Genomic DNA, 17,488 nt, shown 5'->3' on the forward strand with positions numbered 1-17,488 from the left:
CCAATGATGGTCCATCACATCTACAGTTAGGGCCAGGTGACTCCCCTTGGAGTGGGTCAGCCTCCATAATCTGAGAGCTTTTCCATGTTTTGAGGGCCTCAGAAGGAATCTCCATATTTCTGAGGAACTCTATGTTAAGCCCTTTCTAAGTTCTGTTTTGTGTCCTCGGAAACTATGTCAAAGTAGTGGTGGGCATATTGAGGTTTTGTGCAGAAATGCCAGGAACACTGGAGACAGATATCGTGTTTTCTGGTTTATGCTTTCCAATGTTATGGAGGCTTTAATCTTAATCGCACAAAATTACGACTCAGTAATTTCATCAGATAACAAAGCACCTCCCTGAAATGAGAAAATCTAACCTATTACCTCACTTCAAAAGTTCATTTATCTTGTATTAACTAAAAGTAGAAATTCCTCCTCTATGTATTCCATTCCTCCATGTTGAAATAATTTAATGTGTCTGTTTGTATCATAGAATTCCTATATAAATTAATGCCATGGGGAGGTAGAACATTTAAAACTTAGAACTTGCTGCCTATAATAAAGTTTACATTTTTTTCTTTATTATTTCCTTTAGTTTTTGTAAAGTTTTTTTTACCTTTACTTATTTTGAGAAGGAGAGAAAGAGAGAGGCAGACAGAACTAGAGAGAGAGAATCATAAGCAGACTCTGCAGTTTCAGTGAGGAGCCCATTGTGGGGCTCATACTCAAAAACCTGGAGATCCTAACTTGAGCCAAAGTCGGATGCTTAATAGACCTAGCCACTTAGGCACACTCCCTTAATTTTTAATTAAATTCTAATTTGTTAACATACACTGCAATGTTGTTTTCAGGCGTAGAATTCAGTGATTCAGCACTTAACTTACAACTCCACTGCTTATTACAACAATTGCCCTCCTTAATACCTATCACCCATCTAGCCCATGTCCCAACCACCTCCTTCAATCATCCCTCAGTTTTTTCTCTATCATTAAGAGTCTCTTACAGTTTGTTTCCCTCTTTCTTTTTCCCACATCTCATATGTTCATCTGTTATGTTTCTTAAATTCCATATATGACTGGAATCATATGGTATTTGTCTTTCTCTGACTGACTTATTTCACTTAGCATAGTAGACTCCAGCTCCATGCATGTCATTGCAAATGGCAATATTTCATCTTTTTGATGGCTAAGTAATACACACACACACACACACACACACACACATACACACACACCATACCACATCTTCTTTATCCATTCAGCAGCCAGTGGACATTTGGTTCTTTCCATAGTTTGGCTATTGTTGATAATGTACCATAATCACTGGGGGTGCATGTATCCATTCAAAACTGTACTTTTGTATCCTTTGGGTAAATACCTAGTAGTGCAATTGTTGGATCATTGGGTAATTACTTCTATCTTTAATTTTTTGAGGAACATCTATACTCTTTTCCAGAGTGGCTGCACCAGTTTACATTCTTACCAACAGTGTATGACAGCCCCCCTTTCTCCACATCATCACCAACACATGTTGTTTCTCTAATGTTTTTTATTTTGACAGGTGTAACATGATATCTCAACATAATTTTCATTTGCATTGCCTGATGATGAGTGATGTTGAGCATCTTTTTTCTTGTTGTTACTTCCTGTTACTATGGAGTTGGGCCTTAATTTTTAGTTAATCTCTTTTTCAAAGTATCTAGTTAGTTACTGTGCCCATTTTTTCTGCTGTGATACCCTTTCCGTCAGGCTTTGTAGTTCTATATATATGCTGAGAATGAGACCTTTGTCTCCTCTCACTCTACCTCTATCTCTTCAGCTTTTAATGTAGAGACCTACTTTATTTTAATGTAATCCAATTAGTCATTTTCCCCATTGTGGCTAGTGTGTCTTACATTTTGATTATGAATTATTATATATTTTTAAGATTATTTATTTGAAGAGAGAGAGAGAGCATAGTGGGGGGTGGGCACACAGAGAGAGAGAGAATCCCTTACAGGCTCCATGCTGTCAGAACAGATCCCCACACCGGCCTCATTCTCATGAACTGTGACATCATGACCTGAGCCAAAATCAAGAGTCAGTCGCTCAACCATTGGAGCCACCTAGATGACCCTCTTTTATCATTTTGAGAGATCTTCTCTTATACTTAGACAACAGTGTTTTTCTAAAAATATCATTAATTATCCTTATAATTTCGATCTGAAATCTATTAAAAATCAATGTGTTGTGTGGTTTGTATAGTGACTGAGATTTTCTATTCTTTTTCTTTTTTTTCCCCCAATAAGTTTACTAGAAAGTGAAACATATTCTGAAAATACTGTATTGTGATTTCTTTTCAGTTGCTTGCACAAGTCATTTCTTCACATGAATTAACAACATCATAATCATGGAGCAGTCTTCTGTGATTTCTCTCCATCTTTTCTTGCTTCTAGTGATGTTTTTTTTTTTTTTTTTAATTTTTTTTTTTCAACGTTTATTTATTTTTGGGATAGAGAGAGACAGAGCATGAACGGGGGAGGGGCAGAGAGAGAGGGAGACACAGAATCGGAAACAGGCTCCAGGCTCTGAGCCATCAGCCCAGAGCCCGACGCGGGGCTCGAACTCACGGACCGCGAGATCGTGACCTGGCTGAAGTCGGACGCTTAACCGACTGCGCCACCCAGGCGCCCCATCTTGCTTCTAGTGATGTTTAACACTCTCCCAGAACCACATACTCAGTGTCTGTTTTGATGTCAAAGAACTTCGATGGCCTTATTTGTTCAGATGAATGATGATTCCTTTATTCCCATAGCAGAATGGCCTCCAGGGGCTTGGCAATAGCAATAATCTTCATGTTACAGAATGTAGCCTGGAGTCTTGGCAAACTGATAGCTGTTTACCATTATCTTACTTCACTGGGTGTAGTTTCAATTCTACAGATTTCATTGCCAGACACATGAGTACAGTCAAGTCATAGGTCATGGGTCTCTAAAGGAGTCTTGCCAACAGTGACAGCTTTTGGTGAAAAGATTTTTGCCATGAGTTTTGATGTATACTTCTTTGGTATGTTTACAGAGTGGTAGGGTGTGTCTGTTGTGTTGCAGTGTATGTCTTGGGTATCTTCCAGTCCACTCACATTAGTCCTAATGGACAGTGGTTGGAAGAATTTTAAAATAAAACCTTCCGAGTACATTGAGATTTTAATTTTCTTCTGTATGTCCCTGCCCAATGAGAAGCCAAAACATCATGAAAAGAAAGGTATTTTGGGTACTGTTGTGGATATCACAGCAAAATCATACATTTGTTATATATGGCATTGGTGTTATCACTTGAAATCATGTCATGAGCTCATGATCAAGTTCCTTCAGTTCTCATCCAGTACAGGCACAAGCAGTAGACCAAGTTAATTCATAGGAGCAGTGTTTCCTTCATATTTTCCCCTTAGTTCAGAGCCACCCAAAATATTTTTCTCCTTGTTACCACCTCTGTTTCACTTGACATAATCACCTCCATCTTTTATGCCTATGTTGCTCTTTTTAATATTCCCCTTGATGGCTTGTGACCACCTCTTCCCTAATTCTCTGCCCAACTGTCATTTGTTTCCAAATTTTCAGCCTTTTTGTTGTAATGAGCCACAATTCCATCATATGGAGGACCTGCATTGTCTGGGAAAAGTGTACAAAATCCTCTCATCAGACACATGTAAATTGTCTGCCTTTGCAGAAATGTTTCTGTACCCATCTACCTTAGAAACCTCACTATAGAAATTTAAAGTATACCCTCATGGATATTGGGATTTCTTTACCTGGTTGAATGTAAGACCCATGGAGAAATTGCAGCAGTGGATATTACAGGTCACCTGATGCTACTCTACTATACCCTGATGATCATAGCCTTATAAAATGTTTCATGACCTAAATTGAACAGATTTTATCCCACATCCTGTGTCAGAATAATGACTATTTGAAGAGGTGGTTTACACATGGAAAAATTAGGCAGGCGTCAAGCTGGGGCCAAACTGAGTGATGGATATTGTTGTGAGAAGACTCTCTGTGTTTCAGTTTCTTCATGTGTTATGGATAGAGACATAGAAAGTTTTTATTCTAATCGTGTTTCCATTAATATTTGTGTATAAAAACCTTTGGAATATTGTGATAGTATCTTGCTCCTGGTTAAAGAACAGATGTGTTTATTGGATAAGAAAACAGAGATGTCTCCACCAATGGCAAAGGTTTGGGAAGATATCCTGCATGTTCCTTTAAGATACCAGGTTTCCTATGCTCGGAGTCTCATAGATGTGATGTAAACCCACTGTATGTGCAGCATCTCTCTGTATGAATTATGGGTATGGAACTGGCAAGTGAAATTAGTGTGATCAAGATGTTTATGGTGTTTTCTGTGTCATGAGCCATAAGATCCTTGGACTTTGATCAGGGAGTCTCCTGTCTTCTGTCAGGATTGGAAAATTGTTACAGGTTAACTTGTTACATTATAAAACGTGTAATCTTGGAATTTTTATAGTTCTTGAGATTGTATTCAAAACAAAATAGGTATTTCTAGGTGTGTTTCTGCTTTTGCTCATTCATTTGTTTTGTTGTTCAGATTTTACATGTAAATGAATTCATATGGTATTTGTCTTTCTTTGACTGATTTCACACAGCGTGATTTCCTTCTGCATCTATCCACGTTGCCCCAAATGGCAAGAAATAACATAAAAAACAAACAGACCCATAAATTCAGTGAACAACCTGCTGTTTACCAGAAATAAATGAGGTGGGAGGATAGGCAAAATAGGTAAAGGGGAATGGGAAGTATAGGCATCCAGAAATGGAATTAATAAGTCCGGGGATAAAAGATACAGCATAGGCAATACACTCAATGATATGATAGCACTGTATGGTGGCAGATAGTAGCCACACTTGTGGTGAGCATGGTAGAACCTACAGAGTTGTTGATCACTATATTGTACACCCGAACTAATATAGCATTGTATGTCAAGTATACTTTAATAGAAAAGAGAGACTACAAAATAGATACAATATGCATATACACGTATAGGTTCAACTACTGTCTTAAGAAGTTGCCTGTAAAGAAAGCTAACCTACTCTCCAAATCAAGGTCATCCTAGGTATTTATAGTAGGATATAGATTGAGGAAAATAAATTTCTCTGTAACACAGTGGAATAAACTTGCTGGAGAAAGGAGAGAGTATGGGAGGGAGGAGAGTGTGCCCAGCAGGGTAGAGAAGTGAATAGGAGAACAGAGTCTGGAGCCCTCACAGGTTGAGCAGCCCAGAGGATACATGGAACAGCAGTAATTTCTGTGAGAACTTCTTAAATTGTTTTTCCTGCAGTGTGCTCCCATCACCATTAAAGTGTATGTAATAATGGCCACATGTCTCATGAAAGCTTTCTGTTGATGTGGATTCTTCTGGGAAAACCTGGAGATCAGAGTTCCCCAGTTCTTGTACATGAGTTAACCTCCCATGGCAGGGACTCTGTACCAAGTCTTTGTGATTGGGCTGATGAAAATGCAAACAGGAGCCCATGAAGCTTCTGATCACATGCAAAAGACAAAGACGGAATGCACTAATACAGCTTACAGGGCAGGACACTTTATTTGAATAACACAGATATTTTCATGTTTACATGTAGATTATGATTTACTTACTCTGCTCTGGACATGTATTTCACAGCAGTTATTATGTGTCCTTTGGAGAACATTAGGCATCTGATCTCAATGTGCTTTATCTCCTCTGCTTTCTGTCACACCCTTCCACTAAATGGTAATATATTTTCTCATTCATCAAAAAGTACCTTGGGAGGATTTATTGAAAGATGTGCATCAATTACCTTATTTAATGTACTAAGTCCCTTCTTGGTTCATGTTGTTTGTAGTCTGCTTTGGAAAATAAAGGCTCTGTCCTGTGTTCGCTGGAGATACTGGTGTTTGAAGTGGAGATTGTAAGTCATTCAGGCCTTGGTCCTACAAGTTTCCATTTTATTCTGCACTCCTGTCACAGACATGCTCTTTCTTACTGTGTTTCTATATTGTAAAGTATAACTCAGTACAAAAGGTGAACGAATGGGTGCCTGGGTGGCTCAGTCAGTTAAGCAGCCAACGTCAGCTCAGGTAGTGATCTCACGGTTCGTGAGTTTGAGTCCCGTGTTGGGCCCTGTGCTGAAAGCTCAGAGCCTGGAACCTGCTTCAGATTCTGTGTCTCCCTCTCTCTCTGCCCCTCCCCAGCTGGCACTCTGTCTCTCTTTCTCTCAAAAATAAATAAACTTTAAAAAAAAAAGGTGAATGATAAAGAAACTTTCAGTGATAGAGGAGACTCCCAAACAAGAGCTATTTATTTATATCATTGTGTGTGTTTATGTGGTGTGCTGATAAGACAAAAACCTTCATCCACAAGTAGATACAGAAATTTTATGCCACTGAAAACATTTATTTTCAATGATAACAAAAAGATTACTTTATCATATTTATACTTTTAAACTTAATTTCTAATATTTGTGTTTTGTGTTTTATCCTCAATTACATCTTTTAGTTGATCAGCTCTGTGGTTTAATCATGTTCTAGTATGATTATCACTTTGAAACCTCCTCTGAAGCTTCTTTTAGGGTTGCCTGTGGATAGTCGTCTGTGTGTTCCTCTTAGACGAATTCAAAGTCAGACACTCTAGGGGGAAAATCACACTACACTATTACTGAAGTTTTTCCAACATATTGTTTGACTTTTTTTTAATATTTTTTAAAATTTAGTTTTGAGAGAGACAGAGCATGAAAGGGAGAAGGGCAGAGAGAGAGGGAGACACAGAATCTGAAACAGGCTCCAGGCTCTGAGTTGTCAGCACAGAGCCCGACACGGGCTCAAACTCACGGACCATGAGATCATTACCTGAGCCAAAGTCGGACGCTCAACCGACTGAGCCACCCAGGCGCCCCTGTATATTCACGCTTTTAAAGAATGACCTCAGGCCTCAAAATTATGGAAATCACCATTCCCACATCATTATATCAATAAATACTTTTTGACCTTTTTTTCTGTATTTTGAACAATGATAATAGAGTGGATTTCAAATGGATAACTTAGTCTACGTGTGAACTTAATACGTTTTAATTTAAAAAAATGTTTTTAAAAGTGTTAACACAGATGTATACAGAAGGATGTGTTATCCCACCACCAATGTGACCTATCTCATTTTATTAAAGGTTGTAGGAAAAGGATGGTACCCATCACCTGTTTTCTAAAGGAGTAGAACAATATACTTAGTGTATACCTTAAAGTTCAAATAATCTGTGATTATTTTTCCCCCAGTTTATTTATTGTATTATCCTTGGGAATAGTGGGATATTACAATGGATATATTACAGATTATATAGGGGTATTACTGACCCTTTAGCTCAAGGACTCCATGATGGTGATACGTGGCATCTATTTTTTGTAGCCAGTAGTTTTGAAAGGACCTTGAACTGACACCAGCCCTTCTCACTAGTGCATTCCCTAGACAGCACCATGCAGAGTCACAAGTTAATATAAATTATTATTTTTTAAATATCTTTTAATGTTTATTTTTGAGAGAGCAAGAGTGCATGAGCAAGGGAGCGGCAGAGAGAGAGAGAGGGAGACACAGAATTTGAAGCTGGCTCCAGGCTCTCAGCTGTCAGCACAGAGCCCTGTGTGGGTGGGGCTCAAACTTCCTGTGGGACCATCACCTGAGCTGAAATTGTATGCTTAAACGACTGAGCCACCCAGTGCCCCAGTTAATATAACTTCTGAAATGACATACCCAATCCACCCTTGTAATCAACCTTCTCCCCTGGTTCCCATGACTTTCCCCTCATGCGTCCCTTACAGAAGACTCCCACAGAACTTACCTAAACCTATTTTAGTTTGAATGGCCCAATCTGGACTTAGCCCAGGGACTCTAAAGCACTCCACCATGGCCCCTAATAAAGGTATGTGCCCCCAGTAATCACTGGGGGTGTCCTTTAGATCTTTTCTATGGAGTGACCATGCACATGTGACAGTGCTGGTAGTGGAATAGATACCCCACCAATAGGAGAAACATTCCAATAGGAGTGATATTGTAGCCCCTGGGAAGACCTAGAAAACAGGATGAAGAATTGGCATGAATTCTGCATGTGGAGCAAGACACACTTGTCCCAGGTTATAGAACTGACTCCCTAGAGCTAGAAAAATAACTTCTACTTGTTTTAATTCCTAGTTCTCTCCAGATCTCCAGTTCTACTTTTCCTCATTTTTTATTCCAGCTACATAGGCATCACAGACCTCTTTGCCTGTGTTGTGGGATGGAAATATAAGTAAAACATGCTGATGACAATGTCCTCAGAAAGACGAAAGATGAGACCTATTAAAGAAAATGTGAAGAGGTCTTCTGGCCCTGACTGAAGGAAGGAAGGGCCCTCACAGCAGTGCCTCATTCCCTGAAATGCCACTCATCTCCAATGGATCCAGCCTATGGTGGGGTTATGTTCCTGGGATACCAATGCTTAATGGAACCACAGCACATGCCTTGGTGATTCTGCCTATTACTGTCTCCAGAAGGCTTCTTCATCTCCAATATCTACCGTAACATATGACATTTTGAAGCTGTGCCCACAATGATTGCATCATCCAATATGCCCTCCTCCATAACTGCCACTGATCAAGGCCTGGGCAATCACTGTAATCATCCAGTGACATCTTGTCCTCAGTAACACACAGGAATTCAATTAAATCATGAAGAAGAAATGGGATTTCCCTAATCCTTAGAAACCCCAAACGTTTGCCAGTTCCTTATCTCCATGACATTTATTCATTATCTGATGCCACCAAGAGCTGCCTGTGATGGAGCTAGGAAAGGGAGCCACCTTGGTTCCCCTCCCTACATTCCAAAGAGTTCTTCACATTTTCTTCCTTTCCATCCCTTTCCTACAACCCAAAATAAAATGAGGTAGGTTATCACTGGTGGTGGGATAACACTTCATTCTGTACACATCCATGTTAACACATTAAGAACCATTATGGTTTATTAATTAAAATGTATTACGTTCACACATAGATTAAGTTATGCATTTCAAGTCACTCTATTATTGTTCAAAATACAGAATACAAGCCTTCCAAAATGATTTATTTGTCTGTTGATAGCATGATATGAGAATACGGATTTCCATAACTTTCAGGCCTGACATCATTCTTTAACAATGTGTACAGGGGCGACTGGGTGGCTCAGTCAGTTGAGTGTCTGACTTCAGCTCAGGTCATGATCTCCTGGTTCATGAGTTTGAGCCTCTCATTGGGCTCTTTGCTGACAGCTCTGAGCCTGAAGCCTGCTTCTGATTCTGTGGCTCCCTCTCTCTCTGCCCCTTCTCCACTTGCACTTTGTCTTTCTCTCTCTATCAAAAATAAATAAACATTAAAAAAAATTTTTTAACATGTATATACAATTTTACCCCATTTGGGGGAAGAGTTGGCTATCCTCTTTCTGATATCTGTGAGGATTTCTTCATTTCAACCACATCAACTGGCATTTTCTCCTTCTAACTATTGCTATCATGAATACACACCAGTATGTTTTACTGCACTGCGACCTTTTTCCCTAAAGACCAGTTGACAAATTATTTTATTAATAATATTCAAGAAGATTTTTAGTTTTAATACAGGGAGAAGAATGATGTTTGGAACACCTATTTCATGATAACTCACATCAATGTTATAACCACAAACAGCATCTGCATTTAGATTTTCTTTATATATTGTGCGTAGTGTTTTCCTTCATCTTCCATGGAAAATTACGCATGAGTCCCACCTAGAGAAGAAAGACATGTCATATCTTTAATGCAGCAACAATCAGCCACATGATTTTCCAAACCCACTAGAAATGAATGAATTTTGAAAGTAAACTGAGAGTAGAAATGCATCAATATTTGCTAGCCACAAGTGTCAGAAAGTGTTGATGAGAGAAAAAGAAAAACACATATTGAAATTATATCCACGCAAAAATTGTTTCACTTAATCTTCTGAAGCATGATCACATATACATTTTGTAAGTATTTAGCTTGGTATTATTCCTTATAATGAGTATTTGATGTAATGTCTGAATAGAGTGAATGACATACTGCTTTCTACTGTGAAATCTGTGACATTTATTGACATCTGATGTTCAATTAAATACTTTTATAAATATTTATAGCTTTCAAGCTACTTTTTTTTTTTTTTTTTTTTTTTTTTTTTTGTATGCCCTCTCTGGTGTTTGCTAAAGTGTTCATTTAACATAAAGGACTTTCCTCATTCATTATGTTTGTAGGGTTTATATCTCTTGTGCACTTTGGGATACTTATTAAGGATCCAATTCCACTTAAAAGCATGACAACTTCTCTCCTGTGACACAGCTATGATATTGAGCAAGTTGTGAGTTCCCGCTACAGGCTTGCTACATTCTTTACGTTTGTAATGTTTCTCATCAGTATAACTCTGTACTGTGCTGAGTGAGTAAGGTTGATTACTTCTAAAAGTTTTACCATATTCTTTCTTTTGTAAGTTTTTTGTCCAGTATGAATTTTGTGATAGGGTGAATGAAGAGAAGAGTGACAGAGTAGAATGAAGCTTGACGTCTGAATAAACGGCTTGCCAAATTCTTTATATTTGCAGAATCCTCCTGATTAAACCATCTCTGATCAGGATGGGTTTAGCATTGCTTAAAGGCCTTGCCACACTCTAGAATTCAATGATCATTCTCCAGTATAAATTTTCAGATGTGAAGTAAGGGGTTAGCAGTCCAAAAAGGTTTCTTACATTCCTTAAATATGTAATGTTTGCTCCAGTATGGATTCTATGATACTGAGTAAAAATTGAACAGTGATTAAACACCTTATCACATTCTTTCCATTGGTAAGGTTTCTCTCCAGTATGAATTCTGTGATGTTGAGTAAGAGTTGAGTGCTGGGTAAATGCCATCCCACATTTTTTTACATTTGTATTTTTTCTCTCCAGGATGAATTCACCTGTGTCCATATCATGATGAGCCATACTTAAAGATTTACCCCTTTCTTCACATTTGTAAGGTTTTCCTCTGGTATGCATTCACTGATGTTGAATTAGTCTCGAGTGACACTTAAAGGATTTGACACTTTTCTGACAAATGTACCTTTTCTCTCCAGTACCAGTGTTGTATTTATATTTAGTCTTGATGTCTGACTAAACATGTTCTCAGGTTCATTACATGTGAATGGGTTTTTTCCCACATGAATCCTCTGATAATCACCAACATTGGAGGATGGGTTAAGAATTGTCCCACATCCATTTATATTTATTAGGATTCTCTCCCATATGTATACTCTTCTGTATAGCAAGGTTGGAGCTTTGATAAAAGACTTCCCTATATTTATTACATTCAAAATGGTTCTCTGGAAAATGAGTCCTCAGATGTTTATTAACATTTGAACCCTGGTTATTTTTTTTTTTTTTTTTTCAGATTCACTGCATTGAGCAATTGTGTTTTCATTGAAAATGCTGTGGTTATTTTGGAAGGTCAACTGCTCAGTGAAGGACCCCTCAAATGGATAGGGACCCCACTTACCACTATTTTCTTCATTTTTAAATCTCTGATTTTCAGAAATATTTCAAAGGTCAACGCAATCCTATCGTCCAAATGTTACAAGTAATTATTTTCAGCATGGACTAGGTCACTTTCCAGATTTTCCAAATTTTTGTTCTGCAAATGTGTATGTTGACCATTTGATTTGAGCCTTTCCTAATAAAAATACACTGTTTTGCAGAAGTTATGGACTTAAAAGGGGGGGGGGTTCCAAAATGTTTTATATCCTTCACCATTATGGGCCGTGAGATTCTTATTATGGGTGGTTGTCTCTGTTTGGATATGTGATTTATGATATCTTTGATGCCCTCATTCTATCCCAACATTGTTCCAGTCTATCATGAAGTGTAAGTTCTCGGGGGCACTATGTTTATATCTGCCCACTGACATTCTTTGGAAAGAAGTTTCTATGCACATCTTTGGAAGGAGGCTCTAGATGCCATTTGAAGATAGAACTGAAAGATAACAAGAGAAAAGCAAACTCATTCCACTTTTTTACTGTCAGATAAATATAATTAAAGTTTCTTATACACAAAACTGAAATCAGAAAACTTCAGCAATATGGCTGAGAAATAATCAAGAGGACATCATTCCTCCATGGACACATAAACTTGCACACAATGTACTGACCTCATGGCCCAATAGACAGTTTTGTAATGTTGTCATGCTCTAGCACACATGACTTTCCTGTACCTCACAAAACCAGGAAAAGTACCATGTGAGCCCAAAATTAGCAGAAGGAAAGAATAGTAACATAAAATAGAAACCAACAAAGTAGGATACAGCAGAAACAGGAGAATATCAACAATAGGAAGAGTTGGTTTTCAGAAAAGATCAACAAAACTTATGTTTAAATCAAGTAAGAATGAAAGAAGAGCAACTGAAAACAGAAGTGAAGAAGTGAACGCAGACACAGTATAACTAATACCCTAGAAATAAAAATAATTCTAAGAGGTGACAATGGATAATTTTATGCCTACAAATAGTTATCAAAGGGAGTATATAAGTTTCCAAAAAGGTATAACCTACCTGACTCAATCATGGAGAAATTAGAGAAAAAAATTTCAAATGATCTACAACTACTAAGTAATTGTAGTAATAAAATTGTAGTAATTGTAGTGAAAAAGTAATAAATGAACTCCCAACACAGAAAGTCCTGTGCTAGATGAATTCACTGAATAATTCAAAAAACATTTAATGAGAAAGTATTTCACATCTCCTCAGACATTTCCAAGGAGTGAAGAGAAGAGAAATTATCAAACATTCTCCGGGACATCAGCATTACCCGGTTGGCAAAGCCAAAGGAAGACATTAAAAGCAAAGGTGAGTACAGACTACTACCTGTGACGAATAGTATACAAAGTTCACAGCAATATAAAGCAAACAATTAAAAGTACATTTTCTTATTTTACAACATAATCAAGTGGGAATTTTTCCTGGAATTCAAGGGTGTTTCAACATATAGAAATCTATAAATTTAAGATGGCACATGAACAGAATGAAAAACGAACATGACATTATTGTATTAATAAGTGCAGAACAAGAATTGAGCATATTGGACACCGTTTCGTGATTAAAAACACTCAATAGGGGCACCTGGGTGCCTCAGTTTCTTAAGCTTCTGACTCTATGTCAGCTCAGGTCACGATCTTGTGGTTTGTGAATTTGAGCCCTGCATCACAGCCTGCTCGGGGTTCTCTCTCTCTCCCTCTCTCTGCCCCTTGTATTTCTTCTCCCTCTCTATAAATAAATAAACTGAAAACAATTATATATATATATATATATATATATATATATATATATATATATATATATATATATACACACATTGAATAATAAATAAATAAACTGAAAACAACTATATATATATACACACACACATTGAATAGGAAGAAAAGGAAACTACCTCAACCTAGTAAAGGCCATATATGTAGGAAAAGCTGAAATTAAACAAATTCAATAGCAAAAGACTGAAAGCTTCTCCTGTATGATCAGAAATAAAGTAATGAAAGGACTTCATCACTTCCATTCAAAATAGTACTGGATATTCTACTCAGAACAGTTATGCAAGAAAAAAATACATAAAAGGAATCCAATAGAAAATGTAAAACTGTCTCTGTTCACAGATGATGTAGTTTATAGAAAACCATAAAGAATCATTATTTTTATTTTTATGCTGTTTTAATTTTTGGTCATCACTTGTATTGTTTATTTTTGCTATTTTTTCCCTACTGGACTTTCCATTTTCCAGTTTTTTTATGCTCTAAAACCTTGAGTTAAGAAAAAGAAAGTTAAAATTATACCACAAGTCACTAGGAAATGAAGAATCATAGCAGAAATTTAGTAGAGGAGGAAAATAAAAAAGAAAAATCAGAAATAAATAATATAGAGATCAGAATAAACAATAACATAACATTGAAAGCAATACATCTCTATCAAATTCCCAATGCTGTGCTCGGTAGAAAGATCAAAACCCATTCTAACATTCATATGGATGTCACAGGATAACACATAACTAGAGTAATCTTGGAAATGAAGAGTATATTGGTGGTACCACACGTCCTGATTTAAAGCATACTACGAAGCCATATAACAAGATAATGTACTACAGAAATAAAGACAGGCATAGGATTATGGAAAAGAGATGTTGAGCTGGATGTGTACTTCTCCAGTTATGACAAAGAACTGAAGATTTTGTTAAAATTCATATTCTAATTTTAATAAGCAGAACGGTCTGAGTTTCTACATTTCTCCAAAGCTTGTACTAGATACCATTCTTTGGTTTAAGAGCCACACTTTTTTTTTTCAATATATGAAATTTATTGTCAAATTGGTTTCCATACAACACCCAGTGCTCATCCCAAAAGGTGCCCTCCTCAATACCCATCACCCACCCCCCCCCTCCCTCCCACCCCCCATCAACCCTCGGTTTGTTCTCAGTTTTTTTTTTAATTTTTTTTTTCAACGTTTTTTTATTTATTTTTGGGACAGAGAGAAACAGAGCATGAACGGGGGAGGGGCAGAGAGAGAGGGAGACACAGCATCGGAAACAGGCTCCAGGCTCCGAGCCATCAGCCCAGAGCCTGACGCGGGGCTCGAACTCACGGACCGCGAGATCGTGACCTGGCTGAAGTCGGAGGCTTAACCGACTGCGCCACCCAGGCGCCCCTGTTCTCAGTTTTTAACAGTCTCTTATGCTTTGGCTCTCTCCCACTCTAACCTCTTTTTTTTTTTTCCTTCCCCTCCCCCATGGGTTTCTGTTAAGTTTCTCAGGATCCACATAAGAGTGAAACCATATGGTATCTGTCTTTCTCTGTATGGCTTATTTCACTTAGCATCACACTCTCCAGTTCCACCCACGTTTCTACAAAGGGCCATATTTTGTTCTTTCTCATTGCCACGTAGTAATCCATTGTGTATATAAACCACAATTTCTTTATCCATTCATCAGTTGATGGACATTTAGGCTCTTTCCATAATTTGGCTATTGTTGAGAGTGCTGCTATAAACATTGGGGCACAAGTGCCCCTATGCATCAGTACTCCTGTATCCCTTGGGTAAATTCCTAGCAGTGCTATTGCTGGGTCATAGGGTAGGTCTATTTTTAATTTTCTGAGGAACCTCCACACTGTTTTCCAGAGTGGCTGCACCAATTTGCATTCCCACCAACAGTGCAAGAGGGTTCCCGTTTCTCCACATCCTCGCCACATCTATAGTCTCCAGATTTGTTCATTTTGGCCACTCTGGAGTGAGGTGATATCTGAGTGTGGTTTTGATTTGTATTTCCCTGATAAGGAGCGACGCTGAACATCTTTTCATGTGCCTGTTGGCCATCTGGATGTCTTCTTTAGAGAAGTGTCTATTCATGTTTTCTGCCCATTTCTTCACTGGGTTATTTGTTTTTCGGGTGTGGAGTTTGGTGAGCTCTTTATAGATTTTGGATACTAGCCCTTTGTCGATATGTCATTTGCAAATATCTTTTCCCATTCCGTTGGTTGCCTTTTAGTTTTGTTGGTTGTTTCCTTTGCTGTGCAGAAGCTTTTTATCTTCATAAGGTCCCAGTAGTTCATTTTTGCTTTTAATTCCCTTGCCTTTGGGGATGTGTCGAGTAAGAGATTGCTACGGCTGAGGTCAGAGAGGTCTTTTCCTGCTTTCTCCTCTAGGGTTTTGATGGTTTCCTGTCTCACATTCAGGTCCTTTATCCATTTTGAGTTTATTTTTGTGAATGGTGTGAGAAAGTGGTCTAGTTTCAACCTTCTGCATGTTGCTGTCCATTTCTCCCAGCACCATTTGTTAAAGAGACTGTCTTTTTTCCATTGGATGTTCTTTCCTGCTTTGTCAAAGATTAGTTGGCCATTTGTGGGTCTAGTTCTGGGGTTTCTATTCTATTCCATTGGTCTATGTGTCTGTTTTTGTGCCAATACCATGCTGTCTTGATGACGACAGCTTTGTAGTAGAGGCTAAAGTCTGGGATTGTGATGCCTCCTGCTTTGGTCTTCTTCAAAATTACTTTGGCTATTTGGGGCCTTTTGTGGTTCCATATGAATTTTACGATTGCTTGTTCTAGTTTCGAGAAGAATGCTGGTGCAATTTTGATTGGGATTGCATTGAATGTGTAGATAGCTTTAGGTAGTATTGACATTTTGACAATATTTATTCTTCCAACCCCTGAGCAGGGAATGTCTTTCTATTTCTTTATATCTTCTTCAATTACCTTCATAAGCTTTCTATAGTTTTCAGCATATAGATCTTTTACATCTTTGGTTAGATTTATTCCTAGGTATTTTATGCTTCTTGGTGCAATTGTGAATGGGATCAGTTTCTTTATTTGTCTTTCTGTTGCTTCATTGTTAGTGTATAAGAATGCAACTGATTTCTGTACATTGATTTTGTATCCTGCATCTTTGCTGAATTCATGTATCAGTTCTAGCAGACTTTTGGTGGAGTCTATCGGATTTTCCATGTATAATGTCATGTCATCTGCAAAAAGCGAAAGCTTGACTTCATCTTTGCCAATTTTGATGCCTTTGATTTCCTTTTGTTGTCTGATTGCTGACGCTAGAACTTCCAACATTATGTTAAACAACAGCAGTGAGAGTGGGCATCCCTGTCGTGTTCCTGATCTCAGGGATAAAGGTCTCAGTTTTTCCCCATTGAGGATGATGTTAGCTGTGGGCTTTTCATTAATGGCTTTTATGATCTTTAAGTATGTTCCTTCTATCCCGACTTTCTCAAGGGTTTTTATTAAGAAAGGGTGCTGAATTTTGTCAAAGGCCTTTTCTGCATCGATTGACAGGATCATATGGTTCTTATCTTTTCTTTTATTAATGTGATGTATCACGTTGATTGATTTGTGAATGTTGAACCAGCCCTGCATCCCAGGAATGAGTCCCACTTGATCATGGTGAATAATTCTTTTTATATGCTGTTGAATTCGATTTGCTAGTATCTTATTGAGAATTTTTGCATCCATATTCATCAGGGATATTGGCCGGTAGTTTTCTTTTTTTACTGGGTCTCTGTCTGGTTTAGGAATCAAAGTAATACTGGCTTTATAGAAGGAGTCTGGAAGTTTTCCTTCCCTTTCTATTTCTTGGAATAGCTTGAGAAGGATAGGTATTATCTCTGCTTTAAACGTCTGGTAGAACTCCCCTGGGAAGGCATCTGGTCCTGGACTCTTATTTGTTGGGAGATTTTGATAACCGATTCAATTTCTTCGCTGGTTATGGGTCTGTTCAAGCTTTCTATTTCCTCCTGATTGAGTTCTGGAAGAGTATGGGTGTTTAGGAATTTGTCCATTTCTTCCAGGTTGTCCAATTTATTGGCATATAATTTTTCATAATATTCCCTGATAATTGTTTGTATCTCTGAGGGGTTGGTTGTAATAATTCCATTTTCATTCATGATTTTATCTATTTGGGTC

Source organism: Puma concolor, chromosome E2 (genome assembly GCF_028749965.1).
Source record: "Puma concolor isolate L17-30 chromosome E2, mPumCon1.1.hap2, whole genome shotgun sequence".
Classification (NCBI taxonomy): Eukaryota; Metazoa; Chordata; class Mammalia; order Carnivora; family Felidae; genus Puma; species Puma concolor.